This window comes from Schistocerca piceifrons, chromosome 4, assembly GCF_021461385.2.
Source record: "Schistocerca piceifrons isolate TAMUIC-IGC-003096 chromosome 4, iqSchPice1.1, whole genome shotgun sequence".
In the NCBI taxonomy this organism is placed as follows: Eukaryota; Metazoa; Arthropoda; class Insecta; order Orthoptera; family Acrididae; genus Schistocerca; species Schistocerca piceifrons.
In genome coordinates, this window is record NC_060141.1 from 751,014,031 (window position 1) to 751,037,343 (window position 23,313).

Consider the following 23,313-nt stretch of genomic DNA (forward strand, 5'->3'; position numbering starts at 1 on the left):
TGAAGTAAACAATTTGAAAGGTACACCTGGAAAAATACATACATATAGAGTTTATATTCTTAGGTCACAAGTACTGTTATAATTAGACATTATTGAAGAGACAGATTTTAGATAGGAGTGCTGGCAGCAGGGAGTATGAGGGAGACTCATGGTGAAGGGAGGAGAAGAATAGAGACATGATGAAACATAATTAAGAAAATATAAAGGAAAAGAAGATTGCGTGGCTAATAGAGATAGATGAAGAGGAAGGCATCTCAGGAGCAAGATAGGAGACGCTAGCTTTGCTATTTGACAGATGAGGGGATTGTCCTTGTACATTAATTTTGTGGAGAACTTTGTGAGGATGTTAGTAGGAAATGCTTCAACTTCTTCTTAAAAGCAGCAGGAGATCGAATTTTGCGCAAGGTAAGGGGCAGTTTGTTCCAGAGGCGGACAGCGGCAACTGAGAAGGAGTTTGCAAATTTTTTGTTTTGTGAGTGGGCGCAGTTAGGATACCAAATAAGAGTGACCTCGTGTTTCGATTATGATGACATGACAGGTTTTCAATCTCTGAAGCAAGGTACTGGGGTGCTTGCGCGACGAGGAGTCGGTGGAGTAGACATAGAGTGTGGTAGTCACGCAATTTGTCCGGCCGCAGCCACCCTAGCTCGGAGTATGAAGCACTAACATGATCATATCGGCGAATGTTGCAGGTGTAACGCACACAGGCATTCATGGTTAGCTCTAGCCGTCTTTTGTTTTCACTACTCATGCCTTGTTGAATCACATCACAATAGTGGAGGTTCGGTAGAACGAGTGCTTGCACGAGCTGGCGTTTCAAGTCCTGTGTAAATATGTTCCGAAACTTTTTGAGAGTACAGAGACAAGCAGACGTCTTTCGGCACACTGCGACTGTATTCTCCGCCCAGTTGAGATGCTCATCCAAAGTTACACCCAAGTTCTTCACTGTTTTCTGATATGGTATTGGAGTACCGTCGAGCAGAATAGGAGGTAGACGTTTGCGGAAATCTGAACTTATTAATTTCTGATGGGCTATTAAGATTACTTGCGTCGTTTTTGCATTTAGTTTAAGCCCCAGGTTTTTCGCCCATGTCACTACTGAAGACAGATCATCATTCATCTGAGCGATTGCAGTGTTTACATCTTCAGGTCTGACGCTTAGGTAGAGCTGGAGGTCGTCGGCATAGAAATGATATTTACAGGGGGACAGAACCGACGAAATATCGTTGACATATAAAGAAAACAAAAGTGGTCCTAAGACTGATCCTTGTGGCACTCCCGAGGAAACATGTTTCCAGGAAGATTTTTCATTTACGCAGACAACACATTGCTGTCTGTCTTTTAAGTAGCTTTCAAACCATCTCATTGCACTATCAGAGAAATTAAGCTGTTGCATTTTTCTGAGCAATATGTCAAAGTTAACAGTGTCAAAAGCTTTGCTGAAGTCCAGTAGCGTCAGTATTGTTGCCTTTCGATTGTCGATGGCATATTTCAGGTCATCAGTTACTTTAATTAGAGCAGTGTTTGTGCTGTGATGTTTACGGAAACCGGATTGAAATTTGTCATATAGGCTGAATTCATGCAAGTGTTCAGTGATTTGGTCATGAACAATATATTCAAGTGCTTTGGAAACAGCAGGCAGTATGCTAATTGGTCGGTAATCACTAGGTGGTTGCGGGTTTTCGATCTTAGGGATGGGTGGAATTACGCTTCTTTTCCATGCAGTGGGATATATTCCGTTCACGAGGGAAAAATTAAATATGTCAGTTAAGACAGGTACTAAGATATCGGCAACATTCTTAATCATGGTTATACCGATACTGTCGTTGCCTATTGCATCAGAAGAGATTCTCATTATTGCTTTTCTTGCCGTACTTGTTGTTACATGTTTTAGATGGAAGGTATCGTTGTTAGTTATCCTGTTTGGGGATTCTTGTGTACAGTAATTATCAGCTGTGCTGGTATTCAGAGGTGCAGAGAAGAATTCATTTAATTCGTTAGCTGACACATGAAAAGTAGTTTCCGATTTTGCCTTTCCGACCCCCAAGCTACGGAGATTCTTCCATAGAGTCGTGGGCGTCAGATCGCTGCATACAAGGGAGCGAGCGTGCCTGATTTTAGCATTGCGAATGCATTGTTTCACTCTGTTCCGTAGCTTTCTATATTCTTCGAAACGCTCGGGTTTCGGATCTGCCTTGAAACGCCTGTGGGCAGCATCCCTATTAGTCATCATTTGACGTAATTCAGCTGTCAGCCATGGAGCAGGAGATTTTCTTACACGGATTGTGCGCACAGGTGCATGTTTGTCATAGAGGGCAGTGAGTTTATCACCAAGTTCATTAATTTTGCCGTCGATTGTGGGTTTTCTGATTATTTGATGCCATGAGATTTCTGAGCAATCGGTTGTTAGAGCGTCAAGGTGAATACATTTCATGTTCCTACAAGTTATGTAACGCGATTTGATCCTTGGGGGCTGCACAGAGTAGGCCAGGAATATTACATCATGTGCTGAGAGGCCAGGGGCCGATGTTTGACCAACATCTCTTACTTTGTCAGTCTGTTTCGTTGCGATTACGTCTATAAGAGTATGACTGTGCGCCGTATGGTGTGTAGGTTGTAATGGAAAAATGTTCATGCTATTGCAACTAAACAGTCTTCTTAGGTTTATTGCGGAGGGAGTGTCTCTTAGCAGGTCTATGCTCAAGTCACCCATTACGATGACATGTTCATATTGACACTGAAGTGAATGTAATTCCGACTGGAAGGAACTCATTGAGCTTATTTTTGGCGGCTTGTACACGACGCCAGTCAAGAATTTCCGACTTTGTATATTGATTTCAATGAACATGAATTCAGCCTCTTTTTCTTCAGCAGGATTTGACGTACATAAGACTTTCGCTTTGAGGTCTGTTCGTATATACGCGCCGACCCCGCCACCTCGCTTTTTTGATCTGTCTGCACTAAGAAATGTGTACCCTGGGAGATGAAAAGATGCAGAGGATATGTGTGGTTTCAACCACGTTTCGGATAAGAGGATTACGTGGTAGTTTAGTTGGTTGAAGAGGAGGCTAAGTTCTTCGTAATGCGCAGGTAAAGACTGGATGTTGCAGTGAGCTGCTAAAAGCTCTGACGCGTTCCGCTGAGCAGCCTGGAGTAGGGTGGCAGACTGGTTTGTCCCTTTGTTAGGCACTACCTGCCGCGAGGGGCACTGGCCGCTGCTTCCGCCAAGTGACATAACACAGGGGTGTCCGAGATTTTGCACGCCCTGTTTGTGACACCGCGAGTGCCGAAAGAAAGGCGACTGCTAAAGATTTCCTGAGGTGGCGGGAGTATAGAAAATGGATTAGTGGTATTCGGTGCAAGGAGAATATGACCAAAATAGTGACGGCTGTGTGTCACTGTGTATCCTCTGTCGTAAGAGGAGAAATGTAATTAGCGTATTTGAAACAGCTTATGGTGGAAATAAGGGAGATGGGAATGATTTAAGAGGCCGATGCTGCCAGCAGAGAGAAGTAGGCTTAATAATTAATAGATTATCGTAGGAAGCTAGAATTAAATTGAAATTTACTAAAGTGATACTGGTAGTGATTATCGTAGGAAGCTACAATTAGATTGAAATTTGCTAAAGTGATACTGATAGTGATTTTTGTTATGAACAATTTAAACTGAAGAGATGGGTGATTAATGAACTAAAGGAGAGACTAATAATTGTAATAGAACTATTTCAGAACGGAAGAGAATAAACTGAGAAAATGAAAAAAGTATTAGCAGTAACTAAAATTAAGTAATGGTTAGAGCTACAGACACAAAAAGATAGTGAAAAGTTAACACAGTTACAAAAACAATTAGTTGAAGGTACAAATATGGGTATAATTAAAAAATTAATAAAATTACAAGACTATATATGAGTATTGGGGCTGTTACAATTGCAAATGGTGTTAAGTTTGCACTTTTGGCTCAAGTAGCTTCACTTAATACTATTCAGTTCTGTCATGTTTGTGACTGTCTTCTTACCAGCTGCTGTCTTAATGATTACTCTGCCATCCTGAGTCCACACATTCTGAAGACCGAAATGGGATATGGCACTGTTTAAAAACTTTAGCCGTTCGTGTGTCAGATCTTCCCTTATTGTAAGCCCTGTCCTTGCTAACTTCTTCTTCTGGGTAAAGATCTCTGCCCTTTTTCGGTACGAGACAAATTTAATTATTCTGTGCATCAACAAGCTAGCAGCCTAACTATTCCTCTTTAGAGTATGAATTGAAAAGAAAAGGAAGGACGTTCACGCTTGGCGATAACCGCTTTTCTGACAATTGTAACTGCATGTAAGTGGCACAGTAAAAGGCGTCCGATTGGTCCGTCGTTCGGTTTCGTCACATACAGGATTTGTCCAGAACACTTCCCTGCGACCTAATGTCAAAACATAGTGGTGAAGCTAAACGCTGCAGTTTCTGCTGGCAGCGCGGAACGCAGAATACGTCAGCACTTCCCCCTCGCACGTGTCCGTCCACCGCAAAGACCAATCTTGTCATTTAGATTTTTGTTCATCATTTTCAGCAACCGTTTTATGAACAATGCTGTTGTGAAGAAACAGCACACTAGTTGAGTTAAAATATTGTTTTTTAACGCTACTGCCGTTCTGTTTCTTCGCGTCGGAAATCTTGTTATTCCATTCACGTCGTCAAACCCGGTGCAACTGGACTTCTTTTGTGATGCATATACCTGTCTTACACAGTCAAAGAGAAACACTGGACGTGAAGAAAGCTTAAAAAGTAGTAAGACTCCTTCACACAGTGAAAGTAAAATTATGTTATTCTACAATTTAAAAGAACAACTTAAAATATTTACCAAAAATTGTGAGAAAATATAATAGAAAATAAAAAAAACTGCCACCTGATATTACCATTTTGATATTGATAAGACAGCAAAGGACTTGGAGGGGCAGTTGAACGGAATGGGCAGTGTCTTGAAAGGAGGGTATAAGATGAACATCAACAAAAGCAAAACGAGGATAATGGAATGTAGTCGAATTAAGTCGGGTGATGCTGAGGGAATTAGATTAGGAAATGAGACACTTAAAGTAGTGAAGGAGTTTTGCTACTTGGGGAGCAAAATAACTGATGATGGTCGAAGTAGAGAGGATATAAAATGCAGACTGGCAATGGCAAGGAAAGCGTTTCTGAAGAAGAGAAATTTGCTAACATCGGGTATTGATTTAGCTGTCAGGAAGTCATTTCTGAAAGTATTTGTATGGAGTGTAGCCATGTATGGAAGTGAAACATGGACGATAAATAGTTTAGATAAGAAGAAAATAGAAGTTTTCGAAATGTGGTGCCACAGAAGAATGCTGATGATTAGATGGATAGATCACATAAGTAATGAGGAGGTATTGAATAGAATTGGGGAGAACAGGAGCTTGTGGCACAACTTGACTAGAAGAAGGGATCGGTTGGTAGGGAATGTTCTGAGACATCAAAAAATGGCTCAAATGGCTCTGAGCACTATGGAACGTAACATCTATGGTCATCAGTCCCCTAGAACTTAGAACTACTTAAACCTAACTAACCTAAGGACAGCACACAACACCCAGTCATCACGAGACAGAGAAAATCCCTGACCCCGCCGGTAATCGAACCCGGGAACCCGGGCGTGGGAAGCGGGAACGCTACCGCACGACCACGAGCTGCGGAGTCTGAGACATCGAGGGACCACCAATTTAGTATTGGAGGGCAGCGTGGAGGGTAAAAATCGTAGAGGGACACCAAGAGATGAATATACTAACCAGATTCAGAAGGATGTAGGCTGCAGTAGGTACTGGGAGATGAAGAAGCTTGCACAGGATAGAGTAGCATGGAGAGCTGCATCAAACCAGTCTCAGGACTTAAGACCACAACAACAACAACAACAACATATAGGCGGACGGAATGCTGCCGATGTATACCGATATTTTCTGTAAAAATTTCCGTATATCGATATTTTTTCAACAGCCCTAGTTCCAATGGGCTCACAAAGTCCGTGTGAAATAATTTGCTGCCTTTATCTCCGTGGTCTAGGGGTAGCGTCTTTGATTCATAATCAAAACGTCTTCGGTACCGAGTTCGTTCCCCGCCACCGCCTAATTTTTGATAAATAATCAGAATTGGCGGCCGAAGACTTCCGGCATAAGAAGTCAGCCTCATTCTGCCAACGGCCTTGTCAAAGAGGGCGGAGGAGCGGATAGAGGTTCAGGGCACTCTCTTGCCCCAGGGGTGAGAAATTGCCTCCAAAGGCAATGATCAACGACATGAGGATGCAGAAGGCAATGGAATCCATTTCATTAAAGACACGTAACGTGTATCCACAGGACATGTGGCCTGTAATTGAAGAAGTGTCATGATGATCTCTCCATTGGCAAAAGATTCCGGAATAGTCCCCCATTCGGATCTCCGGGAGGGGACTGCCAAGGGGGAGGTTACCATGAGAAAAAGATTGAATAATCTACGAAAGGATAACGTTCTACGAGTCGGGGCGTGGAATGTGAGAAGCTTGAACGTGGTAGGGAAACTAGAAAATCTGATAAGGGAAATGCAAAGGCTCAATCTAGATATAGTAGGGATCAGTGAAGTGAAGTGGAAGGAAGACAAGGATTTCTGGTCAGATGAGTATCGGGTAATATCAACAGCAGCAGAAAATGGTATAACAGGTGTAAGATTCGTTATGAATAGGATGGTAGGGCAGGAGGTGTGTTACTGTGAACAGTTCAGTGGCCGGGTTGTTCTAATCAGAATCGACAGCAGACCAACACCGACAACGATAGTTCAGGTATACATGCCGACTTCGCAAGCTGAAGAAAGTGTATGAGGATATTGAAAGGGTAATGCAGTATGTAAAGGGGGACGAAAATTTAATAGTCATGGGCGACTGGAATGCTGTTGTAGGGGAAGGAGTAGAAGAAAAGGTTACAGGAGAATATGGGCTTGGAACAAGGAACGAAAGAGGAGAAAGACTAATTGAGTTCTGTAACACGTTTCAGCTAGCAATAGGGAATACACTGTTCAAGAATCACAAGAGGAGGAGGTATACTTGGAAAAGGCCGGGAGATACGGGAAGATTTCAATTAGATTACAACATGGTCAGACAGAGATTCCGAAATCAGATACTGGATTGTAAGGCGTACCCAGGAGCAGATATAGACTCAGATCACAATATAGTAGTGATGAAGAGTAGGCTGAAGTTCTAGACATTAGTCAGGAAGAATCAATACGCAAAGAAGTGGGATACGGAAGTACTAAGGAATGACGAGATACGTTTGAAGTTCTCTAACGCTATAGATACAGCAATAAGGAATAGCGCAGTAGGCAGTACAGTGGAAGAGGAATGGACATCTCTAAAAAGGGCCATCACAGAAGCTGGGAAGGAAAACATAGGTACAAAGAAGGTAGCTGCGAAGAAACCGTGGGTAACAGAAGAAATACTTCAGTTGATTGATGAAAGGAGGAAGTACAAACATGTTCCGGGAAAATCAGGAATACAGAAATACAAGTAGCTGAGGAATGAAATAAATGGGAAGTGCAGGGAAGCTAAGACGAAATGGCTGCAGGAAAAATGTGAAGACATCGAGAAAGATAGGATTGTCGGAAGGACAGACTCAGCATACAGGAAAGTCAAAACAACCTTTGGTGACATTAAAAGCAACGGTGGTAACATTAAGAGTGCAACGGAAATTCCACTGTTAAATGCACAGGAAAGAGCAGATAGGTGGAAAGAATACATTGAAAGCCTCTATGAGGGTGAAGATTTCTCTGATGTGATAGAAGAAGAAACAGGAGTCGATTTAGAAGAGATAGGGGATCCAGTATTAGAATCGGAATTTACAAGAGCTTTGGAGGACTTACGGTCAAATAAGGCAGAAGGGATAGATAACATTCCATCAGAATTTCTAAAATCATTGGGGGAAGTGGCAACAAAACGACTATTCACGTTGGTGTGTAGAATATATGAGTCTGGCGACATACCATCTGACTTTCGGAAAAGCATCATCCACACAATTCCGCAGACGGCAAGAGCTGACAAGTGCGAGAATTATCGCAAAATCAAATTAACAGCTCATACATCGAAGCTGCTCACAAGAATAATATACAGAAGAATGGAAAAGAAAATTGAGAATGCGCTAGGTGACGATCAGTTTGGCTTTAGGAAAAGTAAAGGGACGAGAGAGGCAATTCTGACGTTACGGATAATAATGGAAGCAAGGCTAAAGAAAAATCAAGACACTTTCATAGGATTTTCGACCTGGAAAAAGCGTTCGACAATATAAAATGGTGCAAGCTGTTCGAGATTCTGAAAAAAGCAAGGAGGACATCAAAAGCAGACTCGCTATGGCAAAAAAGGCATTTCTGGCCAAGAGAAGTCTACTAATATCAAATACCGGCCTTAATTTGAGGAAGAAATTTCTGAGGATGTACGTCTGGAGTACAGCATTGTATGGTAGTGAAACATGGACTGTGGGAAAACCGGAACAGAAGAGAATCGAAGCATTTGAGATGTGCTGTAGACGAATGTTGAAAATTACGTGGACTGATAAGGTAAGAAATGAGGAGGTTCTACGCAGAATCGGAGAGGAAAGGAATATGTGGAAAACAGTGATAAGGAGAAGGGACAGGATGATAGGACATCTGCTAAGACATGAGGGAATGACTTCCATGGTACTACAGGGAGCTGTAGAGGGCAAAAACTGTAGAGGAAGACAGAAATTGGAATACGTCAAGCAAATAATTGAGGACGTAGGTTGCAAGTGCCACTCTGACATGAAGAGGTTAGCACAGGAAAGGAATTCGTGGCGGGCCGCATCAAACCAGTCAGTAGACTGATGACAAAAAAAAACTATCAGCTGTCAAGGGATCACAATGGGAGTAAGGCTGGGCATCCACTGGAAGCGTCTGGTTGGACTGCCTCACGCGACCGACTAATTCCAAGGCATGTAGGGCGACTGGCAAATGTCCACTGCACACGATCGAGTGAGCCGCATGCTGCAGCACACAGCCGGCTGTCGGACGTATCCCAGTGAAACGGGATTGGCCGGCCGCGGTGGCCGAGCGGTTCTAGGCGTTTTAGTCCGGAGTCCCGCTGCTGCTACGGTCGCAGGTTTGAATCCTGCCTCGGGCATGGATGTGTGTGATGTCCTTAGCTTAGTTAGGTTTAAGTAGTTCTAAGTTCTAGGGCACTGATGACCTCAGATAAGTCCCATAGTGCTCAGAGCCATCTGAAACGGGATTGGTCGGACACCGTCGAACGTAGTATACTCCGTTCATCATAAGAATAAACCTCATGTAAACATTACACTATGTATTCTTCCGCGTTTGCTGGAGCACTGGATTGGTTCCAGGGGGAGCAGAAGCCAATCTTTCTCGAGTACAGTCAAGTACGACAATGAGGATACGTTTTATGCTGTGCGTTACGCGTACATCGACTCAACGATAATACGGGGCAACAGCTTTACCGGCGTATTTAACTTGGAAAGCACTGGCCAGCCACCTGGTCCAACTAACCTGCAGTGATGTGAACAATTGTAGTAAAGTCGCAAAACAGAGACGAACATAGAACAATAATTTTTGAACAGAAGGAAATCATAGTAAAACTCAGGCGATACTCTCCGTAGGTGATCTGAAGGAAAACGTGCTCTCGGTCTCAGGTAACATGGTATTGTAACTAAAAACAAGATAGATAAAAATTCGTGACTTTAAAGAGGGTAATTTTTCTGCATCAGCTATAGGCAGCGTAAAAGCGCACTGCTGGGATTTCATCATGCAGTTAAACATGGAAACCACTGAAGATAATCTCTGAACTTCTTCCATATAGCACTCCGAGGAAAGCAGTACATTTCAGTACTGCTACGCTGATACCGAGGCGATCAACAAGAGAACACCAAGCCACAAAAAAGTCCAGGTTTCCTCCTCCTCCTCCTCCTCCTCCTCCTCCTTTATGACGTGATGTTCTGCATTTCGCCATCGTTCAGCAGTGACATCTCATAAAGATTCGTGCATTAGATCCAGTAACTGCGGCAGCTTAAAGGTCTTGTTATTTCTCGCCACAAATCCCTTATCATGGCTGTAGATCTATTCTACTGGTTTCAGATAGCTGTACGGTGACAGCTGTAAAACTGCAGCATTTGTACAGCGTTCTCGACGCCGTGAAAGTTGTTTTTTGTGTTTCTAGGGCGCTTATCACTCTGGCTCGTGTGAGACCACATCTGTTCTATAAAACAGTGGGCGTATCAAACAAAGAGTATTTGATTTTTCATTTTTCTCCAAAAAATTTAATTGTGTAATGTTTTCTTAACTTTAAATTCTGTAACAATCTTTTATAATATATCGATAGTTGTTTTAGTGTTAACATATGAGAACTATCATTGTAAACGATAAAATGGATGATCAATATATGAAATGAAATGAAACAATTAAGAATGTGTATTTGCAATGAAAACCAGTATTCTGCTTGTGGTATGTAATTAGAAACCAGAAGACGTGCATTTTTCTTGAAAAAATGATGATTGCGTATGAGTTAGTTACCACATGTTGATAAATTTAGTATTTAAATGCTTTAGGTATTCAAACGGAACAAAAAAATTGGTAATTTCAACAGGTTTCGAAGCACCTCCCAATGATTCACTGCCTAATCAAACACCGACGCGCTACGGTCACAGATTCGAATCCTGCCACGGCATGGATGTGTGTGATGTCCTTAGGTTAGGTTTAAGTAGTTCTAAGTTCTAGGGGACTGATGACCTCAGAAGTTAAGTCCCATAGTGCTCAGAGCCATTGGAACCAAACACCGACGCTACCGATTACGCCAAGATTACAGTTACACCTGGAAACCTTACGTTTATAACATCTTGTCTCTCAATAAACGTTAAAGCTCATTTTTCTCTGTAATGTTGAGACAAACATTAAGAACAATTTGTTTCTAGCCATTAACGGTGTTCCGCACGTTTGTTTCACAACGGAGCGGAAAGCAGAACCATCCATTTTCACGGTAGGTATGAACAGTGAGGCAGTCAGAGCACAAGTAGCGCTTACTGAGACTGTGACAGTACACGATTTTTGAAATAAAAATTAGGTGGCTAATGTGTGATTAGGAAAAACGTTGATGGCTGTTAATACATCAGAATGCCTTAAGGTTTCATTTGTAGTGACGTAGTAATAAAATATTTAATACGTAACTTGGACCTTCTTCCAAGAGCGCAACAACAACAGTATCCTGGAGCTACGGCTGCTGACCACTCATCGCGTTTGTGTTTGTTTACATCAGGTTTATTCTTACGATGAACGGAGTACAGCCGCAAGCGAAGACCTTTTGTTGTTTGTGTCTTGGTGTTTTTCGTACTTAATTACGAACTGTGAACGTAGAGGCTGTAAATCACACGAGTAAGAACAGGTCACTGTGCGATATGCAAAAGAGATAACAACACCGCGATTTACAAAGGAGAGTATAGTTGAAAGGTGTAGCGGATAGCCGGCCGCGGTGGTCTCGCGGTTCTAGGCGCGCAGTCTGGAACCGCGCGACTGCTACGGTCGCAGGTTCGAATCCTGCCTCGGGCATGGGTGTGTGTGTTGTCCTTAGGTTACTTAGGTTTAAGCAGTTCTAAGTTCTAGGGGACTTATGACCTGAGATGTTGAGTCCCATAGTGCTCAGAGCCATTTTTTGTAGCGGATATGAGTGTGGGAGGAAACTGTAAACGCTAATCGTAATTAGGCAAAACAAAAACATTGTGCGATCATATTTAGTCAATACGTGATACGTAATGTACGGTGTACAGCCAGTAACACTGAAGTTTAGAAACAGTATTTAAAAAACAACACTCAGAAGAAGATGTTCAGCCATATTTCACCCTGTGTAACTAGTATTCTGTAAAGTACTCAAGCCGCTTTCATTCGAGCATTTCGCCTGTTAAACGAACGTCGTAAATTTATCTCAGACGAAATACGCTGCGCCGACACGACGGTTCTCACCGACAGAGGGGCATACTTCTGTCGACAGTGTTAGCTGGCAAGAGAATGCAGCTGCTGGCTCTTCCCCCTCCTTGTCAATTACTACGTTGTGTAGCAAGCATATATGACTGAACCGTCAACATTAGCGTGCATATAAATATCAGTACTACTTTGCACCAGTCTTCATTTAATATTCCAAACGCACATAGTATCACTTGTAAAGTGTCAAAAAGATACCTGTTCAAAGTAGTTTGCATTAGTCCAAGTTTGCTTCAAGATGTGTCATAAATAAATAGATAAAAATTTGCCGTGATGGATTTCTGAAGTTGAATATACACTTTCACAATAGGAAATATTAATTAAAACTACAGATTGACACTGCTTTGGAATATTTGCGTCCATACACAAATTAGGCAAAGGTTTTGACACCTAAATACATATGCAAATGTTGCTTTAAGCAATTTTTGCAAGTACACTCGCATGCAACACACGTGGAACGGAAATACATCGCGTAAAAATAAATGAATGCAAATACACTCAACAATACATTGCAAGGGAATATTGTTTATAAATTGAAACTAAACTAAATGAGCACAAATTCACCCCGTCGAGACTCTGAAGACGATCATGATGATGATGATGAAGCCCCGTACTCCTTAACAGAGCGTAGGGGAACGATGCGGGAGACCCGCACCGCCGTATTAGGCAAGGTCCTAGTGGAGGTGGTTTACCATTGCCTTCCTCCGACCGTAATGGGGATGATGGTGAAGACGACACAACAACACCCGGTCATCTCGAGGCAGGTGAAAATCCCTGACCCCGCCGGGAATCGAACCCGGGACCCCGTGCTCGAGAAGCGAGAACGCTACCGTGAAACCACGAGCTGCGGAGAAAACGATCATACGTCACGTACAAATATTGTTGAATACGCCATCACAGTAGTTTGTTAACGAGGCACGGTCGTAAGCCGATACCCGCGAAGCTGCGCGTCCGTCAGGGGCCGCAGCCGGCCGTTGTGGCCGAGCGGTTCTAGGCGCTTCAGTGTGGAACCGCGCGACCGCTACGGTCCCAGGTTCGAATCCTGCCTCGGGCATGGATGTGTGTGTTGTCCTTAGGTTAGTTAGGTTTAAGTAGTTCTAAATTCTAGGGGACTGATAATCTCAGATATTAAGTCACATAGTGCTCAGAGCCATTTGAAACGTCAGGGGCCGCAGCTGGCGACAGGGCGAACCGGCGACCGCGCAGGGCAGACGAGCGCGTCCAGCACAAAGAACGGACCAGTGGAACAACTTGGTGCTTCCAGAGCGCGCCAGATGCTGCATGCAAAAGCGTGTGAAATCCGTGGCCGACAGCACCAGCATGCTCAGACTAGCATTCATCAACAGGTGGGGAGGAAAGCTGCACTCCTATTGGCTCCTCTGGATGGGCAGAGGGGATGGAGATTACATAAACTAGCGTCGTGGTGCAGCTGCACTCATTCTACCATCGTCAGTTCGCCAGTGTGTGTGCTTATGTGTTTTGCGACAGCATGAACCACGGTAGCAGCAGCAAATGCCAACGCCAGGACAGTCTACAAAGTAAGAAGTTAACTGTTCTAATTATTCAATATGTTTACGACGTAGCCAACAGAGACATACTTCCATACTACCGAGCTTTTGAACGGATCGCTGCTGTAATTTTAGTGTCTGATGAATTTTTGTTCTGTAACTGATATTACAGTCCTTTTTTTTTCTTGTCATTGTAGCCTTCATCGCCAATGGTCTTGCTGCAGTGGTAACACCGGTTCCCATCAGATCACCGAAGTTAAGCGCTGTCAGGCTGGGCTAGTACTTGGATGGGTGACCATCCGGTCTGCCGAGCGCTATTGGCAAGCGGTGTGCACTCAGCCCTTGTGAGGCAAACTGAGGAGCTCCTTGACTGAGAAGTAGCGGCTCCGCTCTCGTACACTTACATGCGACCGGGAGAGCGGTATGCTGACCACATGCCCCTCCATATCCGCATCCAGTGACACCTGTTGTCTGAGGATGACATGGCGGCCGATCGATACCGCTGGGCCTTCCAAAGCCTGTCCAGACGGAGTTTAGTTTAGTTTGGTAGCCTTCATCCCTGAGGTGTTGATCGATCTACATCGGCAGCTGGAGGCTGAGAGACTATTGCCTCCAGCAATAATAATCGGCAGCAAGGACATAAGACCTTTTTTTTGTAACATGTAGCTATTAGACAAATTCCTCTTTTTTTGTTCATGTAACGCACTGCGGTTCTAATGATGAGGATTGGGCAACGTATATATATTTATTTTTCGTAATACGGTGCATTCAGTTGTCTGAGACATATTCTTTGCTTTTCTAAGTGTTTCTGTGGATGAGGGGGGACATGTGTGTCGAGGCCGAGAGCCAGGAGTCATCGATTCAGTTTTGTAATTAGTAGAATACGATATTCAGATTCAGTGTGTTTAATATATAAGTAATTTCAGTGAACTAGAGAATACGATTTTCTGTTTGTATTTCACTGAGCTAAAGAATACGAATTTCAGTAAGATTTTTTGTGTGTATGTCTCTAACATTTCAAGAAATAATTACGTTCAATATCTTATTTTTGTAGGTAGCGTCACTGAACAAGGCAGATGGCCCCAAGGTGAGAGTGAAATAGCACAGTGGGTGCATGAGACGGCGGCTCTTGAGTAAAGCTGAAAGGCAGTGCCATCTCGCCCTTGTAGAGAAGAATGAGGAAATACTGGGTTGAGTGGGAGAACTAAAGGACAGCCCGATTAAACTGTTCCTCCTTGGACCTGCAGTGGCCAAGGGTGATAGTAATGCAACCATCATCATCACAGCATGTAATTATTACACTACTGGCCATTAAAATTGCTACACCAAGAAGAAATGCAGATGATAAACGGGTATTCATTGGACAAATGTATTATACTAGAACTGACATGTGATTACATTTTCACGAAATTTGGGTGCATAGATACTGAAAAATCAGTACTCAGAACAACCACTTCTGGCCGTAATAACGGCCTTGATACGCCTGGCCATTGAGTCAAACAGAGCTTGGATAACGTGTACAGGTACAGCTGCCCATGCATTTTAACACGATACCACAGTTCATCAAGAGTAGTGACTGGCGTTTTGTGACGAGCCAGTTGCTCGGCCATCATTGACCAGACGATTTCAATTGGTGAGTGATCTGGAGAATGTGCTGGCCAGGGCACCAGTCGAACATTTTATGTATCCAGAAAGGACCGTACAGGACCTGCAACATGCGGTCGTGCATTATCCTGCCGAAATGTAGGGTTTCGCAGGGATCGAATGAAGGGTAGAGCCACGGGTCGTAACACATCTGAAATGTAACGTCCACTGTTCAAAGTGCAGTCAATGCGAACAAGAGGTAGCCGAGACGTGTAATCAATGGCACCTCATACCATCACGCGACCATCATGATGCTGTAAACAGAACCTGGATCCATCCGAAAAAAATGACGTTTTGCCATTCGTGCACCCAGGTTCGTCGTTGAGTACACCATCGCAGGCGCTCCTGTCCGTTATGCAGCGTCAAGGGTAACCGCAGGCATGGTCTCCGAGCTCCTAGTCCATGCTGCTGCAAACGTCGTCGAACTGTTCGTGCACATAGTTGTTGTCTTGCAAACGTCCGCATCTCTTTACTCAGGGATCGAGACGTGGCTGCACGATCCGTTACAGCTATGCGGATAAGATACGTGTCATCTCGAATGCTAGTGATACGAGGCCGTTGGGATCCGGCACGGCGTTCCGTATTACACTTGTGAAGCCACCGATTCTATATTCTGCTAACAGTCATTGGATCTCGACCAACGCGATCAGCAATGTCGGGATATGATAAACAGCAATCGCGATAGGCTACAATCCGACCTTTATCAAAGTCGGACACGTGATGGTACGCATTTCTCCTCCTTACACGAGGCATCACAACAACGTTTTACCAGGCAACGCCGGTCAACTGCTGTTTGAGAAATCGGTTGGAAACTTTCCTCATTTCAGCACCTTGTAGGTGTCGCCACCGGCGCCAACCTTGTGCTCTGGAAAGCTAATCATTTGCATATCACAGCATCTTATTCCAGTCGGTTAAATTTCGCGTCTGTAGCACGTCATGTTGGTGGTGTAGCAATTTTAATGGCCGGTAGTGTACTATTCTGGAACGCTGTTATTTGTAATTATTACTATTCTGGTTATTTGTTTCTAGCATATATTTTCAAAAAAACCTTAAGCGTTGTGCTTAATGTTTTTTTCATTATTCGTGTGGTACAGAGGCACCACAGTCGCCAATAGCAACGCAACGGCTAGCTGTTGCACGAGTGCCCAGAGCGGTGGTTGTGTGGGGCAGGAATGAAACACGCAGCCTGAGCGTCATGCACCAGCGTGCAAAGCACGACTTGCCGCTGCACGGGATGCAGCTAAACCAGCTGCTGCCACTGCAGTGCCGGTCCCTGCACCATCACATAACCTCTGGTGTCCGTGGGTGGTTCAAAAGGAGGCAGAAGAAGAAGAAGAAGAACAAGAAGAAGAAGAACAAGAACAACTATCTCCCAACCCGCAGGCTGGCGTTGGTGAAGTCTCTGGCATGCGGCACCTGCAGCAGCATCGGCAGATACCGTCGACACAACCAGGTTTCACCACCACCATCTCATTCTACTTTGGCTCCAACTGTTCACCCTCGTTGGCAAGGGAAAGTATGTGCCCCGGCACATATCCCTCACCGCAGAAGGGGCCCCTTCCCAAATGTCTTCATCTACCAGGTGGATGCATACGTCTCCTACTGGAAGTGTTAATTATAATAAACCTCTGGCTAGGGGTAGTGCTCTCTCACGTCCTAATAGTGAAGAACATCAGATTGGCGGCTTCATGACCCCTCTAGAAGAATCGATGGTTGCTAGGGCCTTTGAGGGGTGTATCTCGTTTACTAGAACTGAGAATGCGGCTGGGGGTATCGCGACCTAGTCAGGTTTCTTGAAACATGCCCCATAGTGCTGGAGCTGGAGTTCCTCAAAGCCCTAGATGATCCAAGACGTTATGCCGTTAAATGCAACACAGTACACTACTCTGAGTTGGCTCAACTACCCAAACAGAAGGGTGGTACTGAAGAAGCTAAGCCTGCAGTTATGATGCCATTACATCTTGGAGCACATCAATTGCTGAGTTGTATCATCAATCCACCTTGGCTGTTATACTGGCCCGGTTTTCCGAGATGGAAGTTAGAAGGTCAGGTAAAACATTCAGCGTAACACCACACCTCGATATCCATATTCGTGTCTATGATCAAATAGCAGGAGGGCCCAGGTACATCAAGCTCTCTGAGGATATAGCTGACAAGAAGCCATGTATCAATGTCCATAATGCAAAGGATCAGGATTGTTTTGCATGATAACTTCTGGCTTACCAGAAAAATTAAAAGAAACACGCACAGTGTACATCTCGATATGGAAAATTTCAAACAATAACAAGAACTGTGAATTGATACACAGTATTAATCGGTGTATTGTAAAAACAACAATATTTGTGAATGTAAAGCAGTGTTACTACCTTGAATATTTATGTCTGAATCAAAAAGTTGTTATTCGCTATCATATGTCTTTGTTGTTATTTCACAAATATCTCTGCCCTCACAAATGCATATAAAGGCTCTGCAAGACGCACAAGATATTAATTTGAAGCAACAGGGAAATGACGTTTAAGACGGAGAAAAACAGAATCCACGAAATGGTAACATGGGACTTTGCCTATTATTCTGTCCATATTGGGTTATGGGAGCAGGTAGCATGTGACCATGTCTGCTTCCAAAGACATAGCAAACAGGTCTAAAATTATGTTGCCTGTGATTGATGAAAGTCATAGACACAGTATGTGGCCTAAACTACATGGATCAGGGTGAAATCAGTAAAGAAACGTACACACATGTTATCAAGTAAAAGTTTATTTATTTCTCATCCAACTTACTTTCAATTTTACATTCCATGGACAGACACAGCAATGCTATTTTCACACACCTTCTTCTTGAGTAGATGTAGAGCAGGATACCTGTAGAATTCCGGGTTCTGAATAGCAGAAAACTTCAAGATTCGATGTATCCCCTAGACAAAGATGTTAGTTGTCGTGTGGTCGAATAATCGAAGCGACGTCACCATATCTTTATAGGATATGCCAGGATCATCCCAGTGAATTTCATGGTACAAACGTGTTAACCACACTGCACTATTTAATATTTTAGCACACTTCGTATCCTTGAAAGAACTCAGTAATTCTATGTTTACTGAGAATGTCTCCACTATTCCAGCATCTTCTATGTATGCTACGAATGCGATATCATAGAGACCTGAAAGTCTGCAATGATGTTCACACCTTGAGATTCCATTGTGGATTGATTTGGGTGTGGCGCAGCACCTGTTCATTCACAGAGGTTGCTGGACAACAGCTGTGAGAGGGTTTTAGTTAATCACACGGTCATGTAGAACATGAGCATACGCTGCAATGTGTTTCAGGAAATTTGTCGAAGGTTCAGATTCAGTCTGTATATCCATAGGTCCAGATTTAATTATCTCACTTGGTTTTGAGCAGTCTATTACGATGATCGGTGACAGTTCCTTGAATTTCCGTGGACTGAGTAGACCTCCTCCTCCTTCTTCTTCAGCACTTTCAAAGTAAGAATCACAGAAACTCACATATATGTCATATGCGAGACTGTATACATTTCCATCCCACTGCAGGTGTAAATTGTCGTATGGGTAGAATTCTCAGTTCAGGTAGACTCTGGCCTTAGTTAACTTGCAATTGTGGAATACAATGGAATCATTTGCTATGTTCCCTCTTCTATCAGTCTGAAACGCAAGTGTGATGAATCTTGGCAGCTACATATGAGAGGAGGTTGTAATAGCCCGGTTTGTCTGCTTGCAGTCGATAGCACTGGAGAGTCGAAAACCTCCCAAGAGAGGAATGTTAGTGATAGATATGCACTGGCATTCAGAACTTTTAAAAGCTTCAAACGCTTCTCGTCTGATACACTGATGTGGGGCATTTTTCATATTAGATTACTGATTGTGATCAAAGTCTGCTCTTAAGCTCCTTGAATGTATAAGTTACTATCCGTCGCACTCCGTACCAGAATGAGTTCCTGTTTAGCATTCATAATAATCTTCTTCATGTCTTCAAAAAAGCCCATAAGCATTTTTAGTGATATGCATGGAGTAAATCGTTTGTACTCTGCAACTGTTCTATCCACTAGATCGTCTATGAACCATCCTGCATTTTCGAAACCATTCAAGTCCATCAGTGATGCGGGGCCGTATGTTTTAAGGATTGGCGTTATGCTAACACTACGTGTACTGTCAATCTCAGACCCATTGGGTTCATAGCGCATCTCTTGAAACAGAAATGCTAAAACATTATGTGTAAGCTTGGATCCCACTGTAGCATTGCCGTTGTTTTCGTTAAATGATCTCTCCAAATATGTGAAACTCTTGCATGAAAGGGTCAGCGCTTCTTGATGCTGGATGACAATCCTAATTTCATCATTCTTGTCAAATGTGGTTGAAGCATGAGGTTTGTGCGATAAGTATTCCCGATGTATAATTCGCTCATCATACTCTATTGGACTGATTATGTTGAGTGAGGACGTAATTACGAGGTTTCAAGCCAAATTAATTAAGAAACTCGTAGCTCGCACATATTATCACTTTGCGGTGCTATGGAGTGCATGCACTAGTTTTACACTGTACACCCGTTCTGTCTTAGATGTAATCGTACAATGATTTCGTCTACGCGAAAGTCAACAAGTTGATTATTCTGGTCCACAATACGCAGCTCAAAATAGTTGAGTGAAATGTCATTGGAAGGTATGGGAGTCTCAACAATGTTATACCCTGCTGCAACTGAGGGGAAGAATCCGTAAATAGTACGTATCAGACTGTCGTTGAGAAAGGAGTTTGTTGCAATGTTACACTCGAGTCGGATTGTACTAACAGGCAGTATGTCCGCAGTCTGATTCGACTTTTAAAATTTACTAGGATCCTTCTTCAATACCTGTTCTTTTGCGAAATCCAGGAGGCAGGCTATTGAATTTTTCTAGCTGCAGTCAAACACTGCATTTCAGATTGTATTAGTGTTTGCGCGTATCTGAGTACCTTTTCCAAGCTGTTTTAAGACTTGATTTAAATCGTTGATATCGTATGCACCAGGTTCTATTTCCAAAATGTCTTTTTCGCCATTAACATTCAGATGCAGTTTGTTGTTAGCCTTGTGATGCTGCTGTAGGTCTCCAGTCCAATCAATGCAGCACTCCAATGTTCAAATCGATTACGATGAAGTAATTAGCACGTAATGCAGATGATCGTTCTTTTAAAGTCAAAGTGGTACGACACTGCATTCGTTTCCAGCCAAACATAGGATGTTTAGAGGGAGTCCCATTGGGTATCACTGGAGGCAATTTCCAGTTGCAATTCCTGTTGAAGAAGGGAAACCTGCTCAAAACCTTGGTCGTACTGGGGACTGGAATTATTTTGTGTGTGACCCTGCCTTAATATCTTATCTGTAACTTGCACAGACAGCTTTTCTGTGTCTATTCGCTTTTTAAGAGAATGCTCCGAGTGCGAATCTATACATTTATTTTATGTGTCAACCGGCAACCTCCACGTATCCGCTCCGCTTCCCCAGATAATCTCTGCAAAGTGTGGATCTGTGATTACGTGTAGGTAAGTTTGCCGGTTAGAACATCAGAGATATCCTTGAGTATTCTGGACTGCATAGTACATCTACATCTAGATCTATATTTACATATACATGGATACTCCGCAAATCAAATTTAAGTGCCTGGCAGAGGGTTCATCGAACCACCTTCACAATTCTCTATTATTCCAATCTCGTATTGCGCGCGGAAAAAACGGACACCTACATCTTCCGTGCGAGCTCTGCTTTCCCTTATTTTATTACGGTTATTGTTCCTTCCTGTGTAGGGCGACGTCAACAAAATATTTTGTCATTCGGAGGAGAAACCTGGTGACTGTAATCTCGTGAGAAGCTTGCGAAACAACGAAAAACGCCTTTGTTTTAATGATGTCCACCGCAGATCCTGTATCATTTCAGTGACACTCTGTCCTCTATTTCGCGATAATACAAAACGCGCTGCCCTTCTTTAAACTTCTTCGACGTGCTCTGTCGATCCTATCTGGTGAGATTCCCACACCATGCAGCAGTACTCCAAAAGAGGACGGACAAGCGTCGTGTAGGCAGTCTCTTTAGTACATTTTCTAAGTGTACTGCCAATAAAATGCAGTGTTTGGTTAGCCTTCCTTACAACATTTTCTGTGTGTTCTTTTCAGTTTAAGTTGTTCGTAATTGTAATTCCTTGTATTTGGTTGAATTTACGGTCTTTAGAGTAGCCTAATTTATCGTGTAACCAAAATTTAACGGATTCCTTCTAGGACTGATGTGGATGATCTCCCACTTTTAGTTATTTAGGGTCAACTGCCAATTTTCGCACCATACAGATATCTTTTCTAAGTCGTTTGCAATTTGTTTTGATCTTCTGATGAGTTTACTATTCGATAAACGACAAAATAGTTTGGACGAGATTAGAAGCTTTTGAAATGTGGTGCTACAGAAGAATGTTGAAGATTAGAAGGGTAGATCATATAACTAACGACGAAGTATTGAATAGGATTGGGGAGAAGAGAAGTTTGTGGCACAACTTGACTAGAAGAAGGGATCGGTTGGTAGGAAATGTTCTGAGGCATCACGGGATCATCAATTTAGTATTGGAAGGCAGCGTGGAGGGTAAAAATCGTAGAGGGAGATTCAGAAGGATGTAGGTTGCGGTAGGTACTGGGAGATAAAGAGACTTGCACAGGATAGAGTAGCATGGAGAGCTGCATCAAACCAGTCTCAGGACTGAAGACCACAACAACAACAACAACAACAAACGACAGCATCATCTGGAAACAACCTAAGACGGCTGATGAGTACCATTGTCGATGGCTTGCCCCAGAGAGCTTTGGCTAAGTGCTCGAGTTTGAGCCAAAAGCATTACACTGGTTTTTCTCTCCGCATCGTTGGCAGTGAGAGCACCACCTTCGGACGCACCTGGGTAACAAGTATATCCCTTGGTTTTTAAGTTATTTCCCTGAGTAATGTTCAGACTGGTACTTTGGGTTTGTTCATGCCGATAGTGACCACGTGGCCTCGGCTGTGGACTCTATTTGTTTAACAGCACATCATGTTTTACTTGAGAATAGTTCATCCCTTACACTCTTAGATGCTACTACTTGATTTAGATAATTTCCAGTGTTTTAATAAATCTGAAGTTTTTCGAGTGGCCTACCACGTGTAGACGAAGTAATAATTATGATGCGAATGCAGACTATTCCACTGTGAAGAACATCAGATTCTATGCATTCCCCCATAGAGAAGAACATTACTCGATCAGTAATGATGATCACGTATTTTAGCACTTTTGTTTTAAAGTCTCTAATGTCGCCGGCCGGAGTGGCCGAGCGGTTCTAGGCGCTACAGTCTCGAACCACACGACCGATACGGTCGCAGGTTCGAATCCTGCTTCGGGCATGGATGTGTGTGATGTCCTTAGGTTAGTTAGGTTTAAGTAATTCTAAGTTCTAGGGGACTGATGACCTCCGAAGTTAAGTTCCATAGTGCTCAGAGCCATTTGAAATCGCTATGACGTCATATCTCCTTAACCATGCGTCGTAAAATGATACAACTTTGCAGGTACAGTCAGTGATATATGTTGGTAGAGGTCTGCAAAATGTGTTGAGCATAGAGTTAGTAGCAAATAAATGATACACCAAAGCGCCATGTCTGATTCTGAAATTTTACTGCATCAGCAGCGAATTCTACTTTTTAAGGGGGAACAACAGGGTGACGGACGAAAATATTGCTCATATTCAGGATTTTTTCTCCGTACTGGAATGTAGTGTATAAATGGGGTTTGCTGCAATGAATAAAGCATGCATTGAAGGTTTCATGGGTATTTTGTTACTGAAATGTATTAATATCTTCACTGTGTAATTGGGATTTTCCCGAGGAACCTGTGAAAGGATGGGTGTGGTTATCTAAAACTTGAAATTAACATACCACTATGATCATTAGAGATGTAATTTTAGTTCATCGAAGGGATTTGCAAAAAAGAAAAATGTTTTTCCGTGAAATTATAAATATTTTAAAAAATTGGCGATTTTCGAACCCCTTCTTTTTGGCTAAACATCAACAAAAAAAAAATCGGCTATGACCAAGAAGAGAATTCACTTTGCTTCAAGGGAGACCAAAAATCGTTAAAATCAGATGAAAATTGTAGCATGGTCGACGATAACC

The 23,313-nt window shown here is 43.0% G+C and overlaps 1 protein-coding gene and 1 pseudogene across 1 annotated transcript in view; one reads left to right on the forward strand and one right to left on the reverse strand.

Moving 5' to 3' along the window:
- LOC124795084 (adipokinetic hormone/corazonin-related peptide receptor variant I) overlaps positions 1–23,313 on the reverse strand; it is a 1,108,661-nt gene that overhangs the window by 396,179 nt on the left and 689,169 nt on the right. The gene's annotated exons all lie outside the window — the stretch shown is intronic.
- LOC124796629 lies at positions 13,716–13,833 on the forward strand (annotated as a pseudogene).